At 43.9% G+C, this 14,166-nt stretch overlaps 1 long non-coding RNA gene across 1 annotated transcript; it reads left to right on the forward strand.

Annotated features, from left to right (window-relative positions):
• Nucleotides 1-5,856: 5,856 nt before the first annotated feature.
• LOC135912512 (uncharacterized) lies at nt 5,857-7,614 on the forward strand. Its single transcript, XR_010567704.2, has 3 exons — nt 5,857-6,626; nt 6,688-7,285; nt 7,594-7,614. It is a non-coding gene; the product is annotated as an uncharacterized lncRNA (long non-coding RNA).
• Nucleotides 7,615-14,166: the final 6,552 nt, after the last annotated feature.

Raw genomic sequence — 14,166 nt, forward strand, 5'->3', positions numbered from 1 at the left:
ATACATACATACATACATACATACATACATACATACATACATACATACATACATAGATATACATACATACATACATACATACATACATACATACATACATACATACATACATACATACATACATACATACATACATACATACATACATACATACATACATACATACATACATACATACATACATACATACATACATACATACATACACACACATACATACAAACGTACATACATACATACATACATACATACATACATCATCATCATCATCACCATCATCATAAGCCTGGCTACGCCCACTGCAGGGCAAAGGCCTCTCCCATACTTCTCCAACTACCCCGGTCATGTACTAATTGTGGCCATGACGTCCCTGCAAACTTCTTAATCTTATCCGCCCATCTAACTTTCTGCCGTCCCCTGCTACGCTTCCCTTCCCTTGGAATCCAATCCGTAACCTTTAATGACCATCCGTTATCTTCCCTCCTCAGTACATGTCCTGCCCATGCCCATTTCATTTTCCTGATTTCCACTAAGGTGTAATTAACTCGCGTTTGTGCCCTCATCCAATCTGCTCGATTCTTATCCCTTTAAAGGTACGCCCATCATTCTTTTTTCCATAGCTCATTGCGTCGTCCTCAATTTAAGTAGGCTCTATTTTCGTAAGTCTCCAGGTTTCTGCCCCGTACGTGAGTACTGGTAAGACACACCTGTTATAGACTTTTCTCTTCAGGAATATTGGCAACCTGCTGTTCATGATCTGAGAATACCTGTCGAGCGCACCCCAGCCCATTCTTATTCTTCTGATTATTTCAATCTCATTATCCGGATCCGCAGTCACTACCTGTCCTAAGTAGATATATTCCCTTACCACTTCCAGTTCCTCGCTATTTATCATAAACTGCTGTTCTGCTCCGAGACTGTTAAACTATACTTTAGTTTTCTGCAGATTAATTTTTAGACCCATCCTTCTGCTTTGCATTCCAGGTCAGTGAGCATGCATTGCAGTTGATCCCCTGAGTTACTAAGCAAGGCAATATCATCAGCGAATCGCAAGTTACTAAGGTATTGTCCATTAACTCTTATCCCCAATTCTTCCCAATCCAGTTCTCTGAATACCTCCTGTAAACACGCTGTGAATAGCATTGGAGCGATCGCATCTCCCTGCCTACGCCTTTCTTTATTCGGATTTCGTTGCTTTCTTTATGGACGACTACGGTGGCTGTGGAGCCGCTATATATATCCTTCAGTATATTTAATACGGCTCGTCCACACCCTGATTCCGTAAAGCCTCCATACTGCTGAGGTTTCGACTGAATCAAACGTGTTCTCGTAATCAATGAAAGCTATATATAAGGGTTGGTTATATTGCGCCCATTTCTCTATCACCTGATTGACAGTGTGAATATGGTCGATTGTTGAGCAGCCTTTACGGAATCCCGCCTGGTCCTTTGGTTGACGGAAGTCTATGGTGTTCCTCATTCGATTTGCAATTACCTTAGTAAACACATTGTAGCTAACGTACGGTAAGCTGATCGGTCTATATATATGTATATGTATATGTATATGTATATATATATATATATATATATATATATATATATATATATATATATATATATATATATATATATATATATATAGGGAGAGTGAGAGAGAGATAGACGCTGCAGCATATAACAACTCAGCTGTAATAACGCCTCAAGAAGATTTACAAGCGAGTCTGTGCATGATTTGAACTACCACACCGCGCAACATTCGTAAAGCTAGGTGACTACCGGATAATGCAGGAATTTTTATTATGTGTTTGGCATTTTTCTGAAAATATCTATGATTTTTTCCCGACAGTCTAGCAGTTCTTGTGGGCCGATTCAAAAGATTGTGCAGTGTAACATAGCGCTCAAACTGGCACGGTGGTACGGTACCACAGTGTGATCGTACCGTTGGTAGTTTCTTGTATTACACAATCACATTACGGGGCAGTAAGGGAAGCCTTCTCGCATTCCGTCCTCGTCACAGATAACGTTACGACACGCTTTTGTTGAGGCACTGCACTTTGACACTATCTCGACCGGGCGAGGTGGCCTATCACCACACTAATCAGGAGGGGACGACGAAGAAGGACATCACGATAAGGAAACTGCGAAGAAATGTAACTGGTTAATGATGCATCGTTGTGACTCGATCAGTGTCCCGAGTGGTTCTTGTTAAAGTGGGCACCAAACAGCCCTCAATAACATTTCTAGGCAATTGGCTGCGTATCGCTTGAGAGTTCTGCCTTTGCTATTCCTTCGCTGTACATTTGTGACAATTGGCATGCGATTTCTCGGGCGGTTCCTTTTGTGTGGTTCGTCGCCCTACAGCCAGGTCACCTTAGGGTTCTGGCCGTCAGTGCGAACAACGTTAGGCGCCAGATAAACCGGAATCTCGTTCATCCTCGACACAGTGGCGTGGATGCACGCAAGGACGTTCATTCGAGAATGGCACTTAGCTTCACAAAGCACAGCGAGATGAAAATTTTTCCGCATTTACCGATCAAAACAACTCGTCTAGCGCCATAGGAGGTCTCGCAGGTATTGTAGCATCCCCTCAGCTCGAACAGATTGGCAGACCCCGTGCCTCTGCCTCTCTTCACCATAAGGGGCAAGACCTGTAGGCAACGCCTTGTGTAAATAAACCACGCAAAGCCTGAAACCACGAAACGCCTGGAACAACGAGCAGCATGGATCGCATAGGTGCGCCTAAAACAGGAGAGTGAGCCCCAATTACTGCGGCTTAACAATAACCACGCGCCTATTCTGCAAATGACGTCATGGTTCCGACGGACAGAAAGTCAGCGTTACAACGATTACACCGTGGTCTGCATCTAGCGAACTTTACAAGGCAACGTCTGGCACTAATCAAAGCTCTAACGAGCAAGGGATTGAATGGTAAATGTCAGTAGATCCCATCCTACGTAGGAACTGAAGGAAATGAAAGCGCTGACGCTCTTGTGTGCGTATCACTGACATGTGTCCCAAAAGTAAGAGTGCGAAAGATTTTTCAGAACCCTAAGTATACAATCCGCATTAATTTTAGGGCAATCCACCAGGCTCTGCACTCAGCCTGTGTGACCCACGGACTTACTAGGGAAGAAGCAACGCTCTTGTACCGCATCCGAATCGACTTCGCGTACACTTCGGCGTGATTATTCATGACTGCGCGATGTGCTTCCCCGCTGGGTGCCCTCTGTGATAATATCGATGACATAAAACATTTCATTTGGCTATGCCCGCAGTTCAACACAGAGAAAAAAAAGCGATGATCGACAGCCTGCAAAAGAATGGTCTTTCGCACAGGACGTTTGAAGACATCGTTTTCTCCGGAGGGCCCGCGTGTTTCAGGAAGAGAGTGCAACGACTGCTGATCGCCTTCATGCGAGACACGGGGCTCTTCAATACCTGGCATCCCCCATAGTGTCACTTCCAACAGGCTTAGTCTAAACAATTTCCGGCTATGTATGCCAGGCTAACCCCGCTTGCTGCAACACCACTACCATGCACCGCCACCACCTAGTCCCTATGTGCCTAGCAAGGCATTATATTTACTGCTAGGTCGCGGAGGTATGGTTCTAAGAGCTAGAAGTTCTTGTCACCATTCACTGAAGAAAGAAACAATTGAATATTTGCAAAAATGTTGCTGTGCATGCGCGAGCAGCAGTAATTCTAACCACATTACTTTGAGTGAAGACTAACAGAAGCAGCGATTCTTCGCGTTCAAGAACTTCCCCGTTTACCAATGGCACACTCTGCACACGTCTCAAATATGCCTAGTCCAGTAGAGGTGGTGCCTGTGGGAGTAGGCTTACTATGAGAACCTTGAATTTTAGCTATAATTGTTGAAAAGTCCTTGTATTAGCGTTTTCTCCTTGGAAGGGGACTGTGGAGACGAACTTGGAGGGAGAAGTGCAATCTGGGAAAGAATGTAGATGGTTAGAAAATACCAGTAGGCACTCATTATTTTCCAAAAGCGTCGAGTTGTCTTTGCTGGCGATTCAAACATTGCGTAAAGTAGAATGGGTAAAAATATAGAGAGTAGGCGCAGGCTAACGAATCCAGCTTATCGCGCCTCCGGTTAAACCAAATGGGAAATTGATAACAAAAGCCAAGGAACGCATGTGGCAAACAATGGAAGGGAGGCACATAGTTGTTATGATGGGTGGAGTGATTGACTTACTGCAATGAAGGGGGACAGGTATCTCGACGTAAATAGCCTAAGGCGTTTCCGATCCGCGGAATGTTTCCCAGGAAGTGCAAATAGCAGTGTGCGCGGTGTCGGAGGTTGAAAGGCCGAGGTAGGCAATTGAAATGTGAGTGCGTCCAGTAAACAAAGAAAATTTGAGGGTAGCTAAGACAACGAATTTTACGGTCATTGACATCAACCTGGAAATGCACCGAGCAAGCTGCGAAGCCGCTTTTGAGCGTCACGTTTCCGGGACAGTGTATCAACCTCAGTTAGACGTCGGCTCATGGCACAAGCAGACTTCTAAAGTCGCCTAGGTATTTAGGTGCGCCGTAGGCAATCAGGAAGGAAGATTAAGTATGGAATACAGTGACACACCAGGAAGTAGCAGGATTAGACAACAAAGAGGTAAGAAAAGATATAAAAAGAATATCTGTAGAGACGGAAAAACTTGCTGGACAAACATACAGCATGGTCGGAAACGGGTATAATTGCTGGAAATTGAAACGGTGCTGAATGACGAATCTATTGGCTTGTACGCCTTGACCGAAACCCGTCTACGAGATTTGGAGCAAGCCTGTTGATGACAGTTTTGCATGTTCAGGCTGCAAGCGAATGAAGTACTCAAAGGCGGAGGCATAGGATTGCTGATAAGGCGAGGTACTAAGTGCCAAAGTGTAAAAGAGACAACTAAGGAGCATTTATCTATTATCAGTTAATGGGAAGGCACAAAGACTCTGCTTGAAGTAGCTCGCATATGGACAGGTAGTGATAGCAGAGATAAAAATAAAGAATGGATTGATTGTACTGAAAGCGATATAAATGAGTTGAAGAAATCGGGCAGGGTGGTATTAGCAGGCGATATGAGTGCGCGCATGTAAGGTTTAGACGGATATATTGAAAAGAACAGTTCTCTAGTGTTGCGTCTGTACGATAAACAGAGTGATGTAGAACACGCAAATAAAGTGAAATCATTCATTTTTTGTAGTTTTCAGACACGCGTCATCATTATCTGCCCATTTCTGTGCTTATCTCTGTATAAGGTGCCTCTGAACTCGGTAAAAAAGAACTTCGTTGATTTAAACGCTTCTCCACGTGTGAGTGGACGCACATTTCTTGACTTATATGAACAAATAGCTTTGTTGTATCTCCATTTACGTAAATCCCTATCGCGCGTAGGCAGACAATGAGTGTCGGAAGAGACAGCTGATTTACTTATCCGCCACTGTTGGGAAACCACTGCTTCCGTCAGATAGGCGTCACGGAGAACATACTTAATTGTGGTTCAACGAAGGTTCCTGTGCGTGTATGTATATATATATATATATATATATATATATATATATATATATATATATATATATATATATATATATATATATATATATATATATATATATATATATATATATACTTGATACTGCCGTAAAGTTCAACATGCATAACTGAATATGCCGTTAGCATGCGTTTTACCTTGAAATTTTTCATATTGGTGGCTCTACCACCAGCTCTGAAAGGCTGGTTGAAAAATAAGTTCGTATCCAGGGGGGCTATTCTGCAAGAGTCCACCTAGTGGACTGTCCACTTCGGCCTGACGTCATCAGATGCGCGTTCTGTTGTTCTGAACTTCGGCGAGTGCTGACGTCATCAAAAGGGAATCCGAACTTGCACTAAAATGCAGTGGAAGACCGCGTACCCGAAGAGCGTAGTGCCCGGGGCGCCCTGGAACTCACCTGTGACAACGTAAATCGAATGAAATGCCGTTTAGCCGTTTGCTATTAGTTTCGGTTGTGATTTGCCGAGTGAAGATATGAGACGAGCTTGGCCGCGTGACTGGTAACAACATAATGTGTCTTAAAATTTTATTTTCATCATCTTTTTGTACGGTATAGCGGCGTTTCACTTTTTTCTGGCATTGTAAACTGCAATTGCTAGTTTGCCACCAGAGGGCCACGTATCAAACCGAAACTCAAGATGGCAGCTGTTTGAAATGAATGAAACAGCTGACCACAAACCGTCGCTTACCGAGCATCCCCGTAAACTGACGGCAGCACAGTATGCCTTGTAGGTAGTTGCTGTCTTGGTGCATTCGCTGACACTAGTGTTGGAACTGAAGCGCAAATATGACTGCGTCTACGCTTGCAGCGAATGGTGGACGCACGATCGTCGGCCACTGAGCGTGGGTAATCCCTGTAAAGTAGCGGTGGCAGTATGTCGTGTTGATGGTTGCTGTCTCGGAGAACTCTCCCATGGTACTGCTGAAATCGTTGTCAATGGGCGCGCACCAGACAGTGTATGCCTGGTCGTCACGACTGCGATGCTTCGAGAGAACTTGCAACTCGAATCGCCTCTAGTACCACACCGACAACTGTATCGTCTGCTGCGTCGACGAAATATGACGTTCAACGGTAAGTCGCGGCATTGAACAGACGGCAGTGATGTTGACTGCGCATAATAATCTTTATGCAGGCCCACAAGTTCAAGAAGAGTGTACTGCAAAGCGTTTATTCATGATGCTGAATAAAAGAGTCCAGTGGCGGTCTGTACGTTTTCCTGAATATTTTCTACCCCTCTGCAGTCAAGCTTCCAGACGACAGTGTTTGTCCATCACAGCGCCATGGCACCACGGGACATTGGCCCTCACATAAACCATCGGCAACAAGAAATTATAATTAACTTTATGGAGCGAAATCCCCGTTTAGTGAAATCAGGAGATCTGGACCCAAAATTCACAGCTCAGAGAAAAAAGGAAATGTGGGAGGAGCTCGCGAAATTGCTAAACGATGCCGGCCCTCCCACAAAGCCCGTGGTGCAGTGGCGTTGTTGGTGGAACCGATTTGTGAGTCGGGCCAGGGCGGACGCAGGAAACCTATCCGCCGAGATGAAGTAAGTAAACCAGGCGCGTATGCTTTAGGGTAACGTCTGTTTCGAGTGTTTACGCAAACCACATTGCAGGTCTACCGGCGGTGGACTCCTTGGGGGAGCGAAGGGCCGAGTGCTCGCCCTACTCGGGCCTGCGAGTACAGTACCGGTGCGGCCTGCGCCTTTCTTGAGCAGTCAATGCGAAGTGAGAATCTCCCTTTATATTTGTATTCCTTTAGAAAAGCCAGGATTGGCAGTTAGAAACCTTCACCTATCCTGTTGCCTTGTTTAACTAAGCAGTAAGGAAGGGCATAATGAGATTTCGTAAATAAAACTAGTAGGCAATAAACAATGCTGGAGCACAAGTTTCCATTACAAATGAAGGCCTTGGAGGCAAGCTGTACCTAAATAGAGCAAAGCCTACTGGATTGCACAATATGCTTCACCTTTTGTAACTATTGTGACCAGTGTCTGCATCTCTTAAGCTTAACAATTAGTTTTTCTTCAATGCAGAGCGACTCCCAGCAACAGCAGGTAAACACCTCAGCTGTGACTGAGGTGTCACAGCCAGGCGACACCTCAGCACCTCGGCAGCAACCACCATCGGCAAGCACCGGCGTCACGGGCGGAAGGTGTACTGCCAGCCGTAAGTGTGTGGTGTATGAACGTGTATGAAAGTGTGTGGTGTGTGAACGTAATTGCGACCTCGCGCCAAAAATGTGTGCATTGAATGTCACCATAGCTGTAATAGTGATATAGAAGTTCCTTGTACTGGTCACTGAAGATGAAAGGCACCTTGCAGTACTTTATGCATGTGAGACAAACATGTCCAGTGAAGAAAGGAAACCACAAAGAGAAGGTATACTCACAAGAGGTACTACAACCAATTGATTTTATTGCTGCTTGGTCAGTACCAGTGTACACACAGAGGCACAGCAAGGCAAAAAAGAAAGTAAGCACAAAAACCCTGAGCATGTGTTGGTGGGCTAATTCGTTAAGCATGATTACAAAGACGGCGCCGAATAAAACAACACACGAAGAAGGGGGACGTGCTGTCTTACGTGTCCCCCCTCTTCGTGTGTTGTTTTATTCGGCGCCGTCTTTGTAATCGAAAACCCTGTAGATCACCAAATAAGTTAACGTGGCGTTTGCTTGTTGCGTGCACATGTTGACATTTATTTTTCTAGCGAGGAACCTATACCTCATGGGAAAATTAAATTACGCAAAGGTTCTATGTGTACTGTGTGTGCGCAGTATATGTGTACTGTTTAGTGGTATGTCGAAAAATTGCAGTAACCTTCATAGCGGTGTTGCGATGAAGAGACTACGCAAAACCTATTGTTTTTTTTAAATTCGGGACACGATAGATTGAATGTAATGCCCTGAAATAAAAGATGCAATCGTTACAAACATGAGAAAGGAAGACACACTTTTCACATGTGTATAATGTTGCTTGTCCCCGTCTGCCACGGTGTTGTCATACATTACTTACCGATATGGCCAATTATACACGCTTCATAGCAAGTGTTTAAATGTGAAAGGCACGTAAAGCTTATTTGTCCACGTGGCGTATTGGTTAATAGGAAAACTGAAGGCATACAAGGAGCACTTGTTCGGACAGCACTGTAACCTAGTGGAACTGCTCATGAACGCTATACACACAGACATCGAAACAGCACTGAGGAAAAGGTGTGTCAGCAAGGCATGCCATACATTTTTTGGACGTATATTTGCTATTGCTATCCTGAAGCAGTAAGATGTGCACCTACTTGTAACTATGCATATGTGGTACGTCGTTATGCTGCAATCTCAGAATCATACAGCATGGCAGTGATTTGATAACCTATCGTTTTTTGCGTTTTGGGGGATCAACTTTATGGAACAGGACATGTAGTAACGCACCACTGTAAACTCGTTGACCACTAGATGCTTGGTAAACGACCAAGCATTCGCATTGACAAGGCACTTATGTGTGGAAATGTCACCTCGAGCCACACATGCTTTTTTCATTTCATGTAATTTCCTTACAGACCGCAGAGTAGGAATATTACATAAAGGGCAATAACATTTGAACAAAACAAGCCTGCTCATATGTGAATATGCGATGCGAGGAGCCCAAGTGGATGTAAAATGCAATTAGGTGAAGCGTTTGAGTAATGCGTGTAAGAGTCTTGGTCATTAGTGGGTATGAAAGATGCTATGCGTGTGCTTGAGGCAACTTCATGTTTCAACCAACTCTCAGCTGTGCAGCAGATTGTTTAGCGTTCAGCTTTAATTGGAGTGGTGAAGAGTCGAACAAACTGAACGCATACTTCATGGATACTGTTATTGAATGTTAACGCTACGTATGTTGTACGTAATGAGTGCAAATGGATGCTGTATGGTTCAGGTTGTTTGGATATTTAGTAATGAGGCAATGCATGAATAAAGAATTTGTCCAGAAAGGTCTTTAAGTGTGAGCAGAACAAGGGCAATGTGAAAAACCGCTTCGAATGTATGTAGTATTATTGGTGGGCAGACAAACCTAACACATGGGAGATGCCCACAAAAAGGTAAAAAAAATTGAATGAACGCAACAACTACAGCACTCTGTGAATGTACACCTGCATGCTATGTATTCGTTGTATGTTTGAAAAAATATTGCACACTTTCAGTCATGCATGTGCGATTACCTAGTGGCTTGCTAACAAAGCTCGCCTATGCATGAAGCTAGGAGTGTAATCTAGGGGGTCTATGTCACTTCTGTTAACTGGCAGAGCTTCATATGGAAAATTAATTTCGCACAACTTGCACAAATCAGAAGTGAAATTGTCACGACTGAAATGCAACAAATGTAATTATGCAAATGCCATGCCACACAACACATACATACAGTCCAGACAAATGAACACTTGCATGACACCGTGTAATGTGGTTGCCGGCTGAGCACTCGCGAATGGCTGTTTCTCTCTATGAGGGGTACGGAAAAGAAAGATTAAGAAAGAACGAGAAACTTCCTAGGTACCTGAACTGTGCATGCTATTATCGACTGCCGGGGAATAGGATTTTGTGGGAAGTCGATATATTACAAGAAAGGTTAAATACACAATGCAAACACTGTACTACACATAAAAGAAACGATGAGCTGCATTAGTTGTGTGGCTGTAAAAGCAACTGTAATTTCCATTTTAACATGCTTCTATTACAATTGCAAGGTTTATGCTCCTCACGTGAGACAATGAAGTATTCGTGTTTCAGGTATGAAGTGTATGCACAGTCAAGTCAAGTACAACGTGAAACGTGGTGCAGATGAATACTTGTATTGTTTTGCTAATGCTGCCATAATTGCACTGCTCTTCCTTAAACAGCGTAGTTACATTTTTTTTGTCGCGCAGCTTAAAAGCTAGTGTGCTTCCGAAATTATGCAGGGCCTCCAAGAGCTGCATCAAGAGGCCGCTTGCTGCAGCAGGCTGTGGGGGATACCTCAAGAAGGGTAGCCCTCGCAGCCGCAAGAAACGAGGTGGCTGAAAAATTATTGGAAGAGTCCCGCAAGGTGAGATGGCAGTGCTGATAGAGTGTGTACGTGTAATTCAACCCGAGCGAATGAATTTTCGCCGCAGCCGAGTGCAGATGTGTAGTTGGTGAATAGAAATGAAAACAGGGAAAAAGTTCCTACAATTTAGCACGTTAAGCAAACTAGTAACTCAAATGCAGAGACAAGGAATGTATGGTACGAATGTATGAATCTTCATTATGTACGTAACATTTGACATGAGAAGTATTGACTATTGTCTAGGGGATTCTGGAATGTGTTGCGCTTTTCTAGACGGTATGAACATAACTTAATGTGCAAAACAAAGTTGCGCATCACATGCAAGTTTATGCCCAGAAAAGTGAATTGAAGTCTTGTAACGAGCAGCTTGTAGTGCTTAGGCAGCCGCAATACCTTTTGTCACATGTAGTGCTGTTCAATACATTGTTATTCATGTGCGCATAGCTAGCATAAAATGCACTGATTTCTGCAATACAAAGTGATGAACCCTTTTATTGTTGTTTTCCTTTCGGGCATGAAACACCCCCAGCGGTTTTTATTTCTCAGATATTGCAAACGAAATGCCAGTTTCTTTTTGTTTGTACAGAAAGAAAAAAATATGATGCCACCTGCAATGGCAAATGCTACCTTTCTGTAGTCCTCAAATCACTGACACACAAAAGCAATGTCAAAGAAACGCAGAAACACATCAGTGTGTCGACGGCACTGAAAGGGTTCAGGTGATAGCTTATCAGGACCTCACGGCCTCCAGTATGAGTTTTATACACACTTCTGTAATCAGTTGAAAAGCACTGTGATGCAGCTACATGACATTTGCCAGACATATGGATAAGTGTAGCGTATCGAAACAGGGCGATGTTTATGTGAATTTGAGACACCTCATAATTTTCACCAATTCCTTCCCCCCCCCCCCTGACCCCCTTTGGCATGGCTGAGAACCTTTCGTTATGAATAGCAATGTTGCACTTGCAATGGCCAAAATGCGAGATACTTTCTCCTGGTGTCAGGGGCCACATCATGCCTGCGACAACAGCAGTATTTCTAGTGGTTGTGCTTCCAAACATTGAAGCGTTATTACTGGCACATTCATTTAGAAAACATACATACATTTGACAGAAAATGCATGATGTGCAAGTGGAACAATACAAAACTGTTTTAACTAGCTGTTAGTTGCATACCAATGTGTGCATAAGCAACCCTACATATCACAATGTTGCTTTGAAATTGAGTGCAATTGTTGCTTACCTATCGCCACAAGATAGGCGCACTCTTAAGTGTGGTAACATTGCATTGTTTTACACTGCACAATTGTCATTCTGTGGTGTTGACCTAACATGTTTTGTACATGTGACATTTCATTGATGTTTGCCTGCTTGCAGCATTTTCCTGGGTCTTGCACTGACCATGCAGTCCTGCTTGTATATGCACTCTGTGAACTTTTCCCGGGTCAAGCATTCTGTTGTCAGTCGCCCCTGAGAGTGTGTCTCATTTCAAATGTTCTCAACAAATTTTGCTCTGCTCGCAAATGCATCAAGATTCCATGCATATCGCTGAACATCTGCACCCAAGCATGCTTTTCATTCATCTATAACGGCCGCTATAACTGTGCTGTAACCACACATCTGGCAATATCTGAATCTCATGTGAGAGTCCATAAGGTCAAGCAGCCATTGTCGATTGCTTTGTAGCACTTAATGTTTTTATTATGTTATTTGTGACGTCACATGTGTCCGTAGCAGCACACAGCACATGTAAAAGATTTATGCCAATTATGATGACAGAAATCAGCATGGAGCGACATATGATTGCATCAGACAGTTTTACAAACATGGCGTTGACAAGAACTGAAAAAAAACCGGCAATGCTACATAACAAGAGAGACGGACGACCAGCACATGACAATGCGAGGTACAGCTGTAGTTTTTATGAAACTAGACACCCGAGCGCGTTACTAGTAAGGCAAATGAATAGCACTAACAATATCAATACAAATAAACATGTCAGTTGCAAAGCAGTGACGGGACAATTAGTAACATATGTGAGTAAGTACAAAACGCGCACTGTTAATGAATAAGTCCATTACAACTCATCACTGTTACCTGTAGAAATGGGAGGAAATTACACGACATCTGACTATCAATGCAATACATGCTTGCAGGTTTCACACAGAACTTGGCTAGCACAGGAACATGCATTCCATTTTAATTGTGGATCGAGAGCTATAGTGCAGTAGCAGAAAGAGTTGCACCAAAACCTACAGGTGAAAGGTGAATAGTACAGAGCAGCGAAACTAAGCTACGAAAGCTTTGTTTCGCAGAACAGGCTTGCATATGTCCTGGGTCGTGAGGTTGACATTACATAGAGTGCATTGTTCACTTGTCTATGTATTTAACAATCGGACATGTTGCAGTGCCTACCCAACAGTAACCCCTCAGAAAACAATACGTTGGTACGTCCTTGCAGTGATGCAAGCAGTATTGAGATTGAGAGTGCACACATGCAAGTAGGAGTCACAGTAGGCAAGTTGACGTGATGTGCTGCTATTGCAACACTTCACCCAAATGCGGATGCAAACATCATTCGGCAACGTCACCATGACGAAACAGCACTGGATGAAATCTATACAAGAGCAAAGTTGCGCTCGACCTACCATTAGGCATGCAGGCCATTTCTGCAGTATGTGAAACTAGCTGTTGTTCTGCTGACCCAGAGGCACAGGCCAGACTTCCATGCCTGTCAAGTCACACCTGCACCACGCCAGATGATCAATCACCGAGACCCTATGCAAACGCTGCATTAGCCTGTCCTGGCTGGGCCGCAATAGACAAATTAGTCACATGCGCATTGCCACCTGTGCAAAAAGCACAGTTTTGTGCCGGTGAAGGCTAGCCATGTTCACTTACAATACGTGGTTCAAGTGACAACCCTACTAATCGTTCATTAGATTGTCTACACGTTTCGCATGCCTGGCTTTGACCCAACCATACTCTTGTGTTCCCAGTGCAATTGCATCCAGTGCTGCTGCATGCTGGTAGAGTGAAAGTAGTAGCCTCGTTCTGTCCGTTACATTTTCGCAAGATTTAATGACAGCAGGTCAGAACGTGGCAGCACATTTGTTAGGCGGATGTGTACGAAAGAGCCCAAGTTTGGATGAATGTGTCGGTGCTTGTGGCACTGCATGTGCATGTGTTTCCCCGTCGAAGACGACTGCATGTTCAGCAAAACTCTGCCTTTCACAGTAACATGTGTAGAAGAATTGCTGATGAAAGATTTTTATTGCAGCAAACTGCTGAGCTTCGGGTGCTCAACAACCAGGTCGGCAGGCTGGCCGACGCCATGGAGCGGCAGGCCGACGCCCTGGAGCGGCAACTGAGGCCAATATCGGAGTTGGCCACAGTCCTGGCCTCATTTCTAACAAATTACACACCACAAGTTTAGTGGTTATATCTAACGAATGTGTATGTATTAAAAGTTCTTAAAAATACCAGCATATGTTTCAAGGTTTACTAGTAATGTAGTGTGGCAATGTCACAGGTGAAACTGCCCCAAATTAT

This window comes from Dermacentor albipictus, chromosome 2 (genome assembly GCF_038994185.2).
Source record: "Dermacentor albipictus isolate Rhodes 1998 colony chromosome 2, USDA_Dalb.pri_finalv2, whole genome shotgun sequence".
In the NCBI taxonomy this organism is placed as follows: domain Eukaryota; kingdom Metazoa; phylum Arthropoda; class Arachnida; order Ixodida; family Ixodidae; genus Dermacentor; species Dermacentor albipictus.